This window comes from Schistocerca nitens, chromosome 9, assembly GCF_023898315.1.
Source record: "Schistocerca nitens isolate TAMUIC-IGC-003100 chromosome 9, iqSchNite1.1, whole genome shotgun sequence".
Taxonomy (NCBI): domain Eukaryota; kingdom Metazoa; phylum Arthropoda; class Insecta; order Orthoptera; family Acrididae; genus Schistocerca; species Schistocerca nitens.
In genome coordinates this window covers 480,223,606-480,228,403 of record NC_064622.1, presented here as the reverse complement: position 1 = coordinate 480,228,403, position 4,798 = coordinate 480,223,606, and the positions used below count along the sequence as shown (strand labels likewise).

Genomic DNA, 4,798 nt, shown 5'->3' with positions numbered 1-4,798 from the left:
TTTATAGAAAGTTTGGAAAAAGCATTGTTTATACCAATTGCTTCATATTCTACATATTCTATTAATTAATTAAACCAAACAAGCAATAAGACTCCTAATTCAGGCGATAGCAAGGAAAGGTGTTTGTATCGATCTCACGAACCGCTTTTTCGCAATAAAGAACAGCAGTAATTGTTTATTTACTATTGTACTTCGAAGAAACGTGAGTAATTCATAGTCATTCCAACGGTGTTTGTCCGTATTTGCGTGACATGGTACAGTCCTCATGTCGTTCTGCAGGTAGACGAGCTGCGCTAGCGTAACGGTTAAGGTGTTCGGCTTCTACGCGAAAGGTTAAGAGTTCAAGCCTTGAGCTTTGCTTAATATGTTCATTATTTAAAAACAATATCGAAGTGTCTTAGTTCACGAATTATATTCGTTTGAATGCAATTTTTTGAAATTTCTAGTGCTTTGTCTCTTCATTAACCATTTCGCTGCTGCAGACACGTGCTCTCCGCATTCCGCGCTGTGCGCGATTTTGTCATCACTGCACTGCTCGCCTGTGCAGACACATGGTGTTCCCACTGCTTTGACACACTTATCATTCGTTTTCACAAAAACTATTTGGCCCGAAAATTTAATTTTTACACGTCTTCTTGACTGATACCTTCCCCCCATAACTGACTTAATTTTGTTTCGATGTTCAACGCAGTTATTATGCAGCATTTTAATGTAGTAAACCATTGCACGAAATTTTGAAGAGTTTGCAGAGATAGAAGTCCATGGCGTATACTTTCCGTATGGTCGATTTTAGTTGCCCCAATGTTGAGAATGAAGTATGGACAAGATACCTAAATTTCATATAAAATTTACTGTATAACAATATCTCATTTAAGTACCACATAGGTGTCGCATGTAATATTGAGAAATATTCCGTCTTTCGCGACTGTAATAAAAGTTTTATTTACACCGGACGCGTTTGGCTTTATTTTAAAGCACTTCAATCAATGAAAGGTATGGCACATACACAATGGTACTTATGTTTTCTTTCTTGTTTTTGTTCCACAGTCGCAGTTTTATCAATGGTACTGAAATATATTCCTCTTCTGCAACTGTAACAAGCGACTTATTTGGACCAGACGCGTTTCTCTCTTTTGAAGCATCTTCAGTGGACAGTATTTTGTCTCCTCCATTGCCAAGTCACCTTTCGTAGTTTTGTGCTGCGGTAACAGAATATTCAACGTGTGTGTTGGCTGATCAGTGTTTTACCAAATAAATGATGTTTGTATGTGTCACTCACAAAAATTATATTTCACGTAGCTCAGAGCACTTCACTGATAGACGATATATTCTAGTCCTAATGTTTTTGTAAGTCCACAGTTTTGTTTAATGTATTTTGTCTACGTCCTTTTGATTGATTGAAGTGCTTTAAAATAAAGCCAAACGTGCTCAGTGTTGATAAAACTTTTGTTACAGTCGCGAAAGACGGAATATTTCTCAATATTACATACGACACCTATGTGGTACTTAAATGAGATATTGTTATACAGTAAATTTTATATGAAATTTAGGTATCTTGTCCACATTTCATTCTCAACATTGTGGCAACTAAAATCGACCATACGGAAAGTATACTCTATGGACTTTTACCTCTGCATACTCTTCAAAATTTCGTGCAATGGTTTACTATATTTAATGCTGCATAATAACTGCGTTGAACATCGAAACAAAATTAAGTCATTTATGGGGGGAAGGTATTAGTCAAGAAGATGTGTAAAAATCTAATTTTTGGGCCAAATAGTTTTTGTGGAATCGAATGATAAGAGTGTCTAAGCAGTCGGAACACGATGTGTCTGCACAGGCGAGCAGTGCAGTGACAAAATCGCGCACAGCGCGGAATGCAGGGAGCACGTCTTTGTAGCAGCGAAAGGGTTAATGCGGCCGTGGCGGCTTTACGTCATGAACTGTGCGCTCCCCCCTAAACGTAAGCTTGCGAACTATGCTATACTAGGGCGCTGCTTCTATTGGCGCGTGCGTCGTGTGCAACTGGCAACGCAGCAATCTCCCGCGTCTGGGCGGGCATGCGCGAGCCGCCAAGATAAAAGAATTGAACTATAGGCATTTATTATTACCTTTAAATGAGAAAGGCAACAGCCTTGCCGCAGTGGATACACCGGTTCCCGTCAGATCACCGAAGTTAAGCGCTGTCGGGCGTGGCCGGCACTTGGATGGGTGACCATCCGGGCCGCCATGCGCTGTTGACATTTTTCGGGGTGCACTCAGCCTCGTGATGCCAACTCAGGAGCTACTCGACCGAATAGTAGCGGCTCTGGTCAAAGAAAACCGTCGAAACGACTGGGAGTGCGGTGTGCTGACCACTCGCCCCTCCTATCCGCATCCTCAGTGAGGATGACACGGTGGGCGGATGGTCCCGATGGGCCACTTGTGCCCTGAGACGCAGTACTTTATTAAACGGGAAAACTATATCCTACGCGTAATAGATTTGAGCTATGTATGCGGAGCGTATCGTTAATTCCACAAATTTCCGCTCACAAATCGATCCTTTGCCTTACAGAAAAGTATCACTGTGCAGAAGCTTGTCTCATTAATTACATCAGGTATCCTGTATGAAGATCTTGGTATTTCAACAACTGCTTCCCAACATTCATATTGCCCCAATTTACTTTTTCAGGTATATTCGCCCTTGACGTACTGTAGAGAGTGGCATTCAGTTTTAAGTTCTATAAACAGGTAGAAGTGGTTTACAAAGGTGACCAGTGTGATTTCGAAACCTTATAAGCTCCGGAGATGAATCCAGGTTTCTCTTCTGTATAGAATTTTGCTGCAGTTTAAGTCCAAGATTGCACGTCCGCGTTAGATGAACAGAGCTATGAGTCTTTGCTTGGGTGTCGCAAGAGGATCCTCATTTCCCTAAGCGCCTACGCAGCGCCGATACGCTGAGTCGTAATGTTAGGCCGTTGTAACTAGGGTCTACATCTAGTTGGCTTCATGTGGTCCCTCGGGAGGCAGTCGGGACCTGTGGACTCGTGCTGCTGCAGCTGCTGCCGCCGGTGGAAGCAAATATTTACTGCGCCTAAGTCGGCCCGAGTGCCGCAGCGCAGGGACTTAGCGGCGCCAATTAAGGCGCCCGCGATTTAGGGCTGCCGCCTTCGGGAGCGGCCGTTAGAGCCTACTTTACGCGTGTAGGCCGGTCTGCGGCCGACCACAAGCCGGGCACGCTGAACGAAACCTCGAGGCCTCAGCTGCGACATTGCTCTGCCCCACACCCTTGGCTAAAATCCCCATTCTGTTTCTAACAGCATCTAAAACCCTGTGTCTGATCTTCATTACTCTTATTCTTTTCACAATTAGGTCAGTACTGTTAACAACATTCAAGTTCCACGATTGTTCCTACTATCCTACTCGAGTTAGTGTTACAGTTCTCAGCATTCTGGCATGCTTATAAGTAATGCCTCAGCAGTTACAGTTTCATGAAACTCCGAAAGGTGGCGGCGCTGTACGCAGCGCGCAAAATGGCGTCTGTAACGGAGCTGCGTCCAAGCAGAGAGATGTCATTTAGTTTCTTTTGGCAGAAAGCCAGAGCGTCGCAGATATTCAGAGACCCATCCAGAGTGCCTACGGAGACATGGCAGTGAACAAAAACACGGTGAGTCGTTGTGATAGGCAGCTGACGTCATCGCAACAGTCGATCAAACTATGAAACTTCCTGGCAGATTAAAGCTGTGTGCCGGACCGATACTCGAACTCGGAACCTTTGCCTTTCGCGGGCAAATGCTCTACCAACTGAGCTACCCAAGCACGACTCACGCCCCGTCCTCACAGCTTTACTTCTGCCAGTACATCGTTTCATACCTTCCAAACTTTACAGAAGCTCTCCTGCGAAGCTTGCAGAACTAGCACTCCTGAAATAAAAGATATTGCGGAGACATGGCTTAGTTACAGCCTGGGGGATGTTTCCAGAATGAGATTTTCACTCTGCAGCGGAGTGTGCGCTGATATGAAACTTCCTGGCAGATTAAAGCTGTTTGCCGGACGGAGACTCGACCTGGGGGAAGTTTCATATCAGCGCACACTACGCTGCAAAACCTCATTCTGGAAACATCCCCCAGGCTGTGGCTAAGCTATGTCTCCGCAATATCCTTTCTTTCAGGAGTGCTAGTTCTGCAAGCTTCGCAGGAGAGCTTCTGAAAAGTCTGGAAGTTAGGAGAAGAGGTACTGGCAGAAGCAAAGCTGTGAGTACGGGGCGTGAGTCTTGCTTGGGTAGCTCAGCTGGTAGAGCACTGGCCCGCGAAAGGCAAAGGTCTCGAGTTCGTGTCTAGGTCCGGCACACAGTTTTAATCTGCCAGGAAGTTTCATATCAACGCAAACTCGGCTGCAGAGTGAAAATCTCATTCTGGTCGCTCAAACTAGTCAGATCTTCTGCGAGCTGCCCAGTCTCACACAGCCGTGACTCGTGCAACGTTGGGACGTGCTGACACTCTCATTGCAGGTGATCCATGGATCAGAATGGACCACCTCGCTACACAACTGGACGTCTCTGTTGGTAGTGCTGACAATCGTCCACCAGTGGGGCCACTGATAGAAGCGTGCCCGGTGCGTTCCTCGCCAAATAACACAAGTACATAAAGGGCAACGAAGGACCATTTGTCCGGAATTGCATGAATGTGACACGGCTGATTGTGACAATTTCGTGTACAGCATTGTCACGGACTAAGAAACATGTTTCTACCACTTCCAACTGGGAACAAAGCGCAATCCATGGAGTCAGACCACCTATGCTCCAAAGAAAAACTTCAAA

At 45.2% G+C, this 4,798-nt stretch overlaps 1 pseudogene; it reads left to right on the top strand.

The window, feature by feature from the left end:
- The first annotated feature begins 2,125 nt into the window (after positions 1–2,125).
- Positions 2,126–2,243, top strand: LOC126204878 (5S ribosomal RNA; annotated as a pseudogene).
- Positions 2,244–4,798: the final 2,555 nt, after the last annotated feature.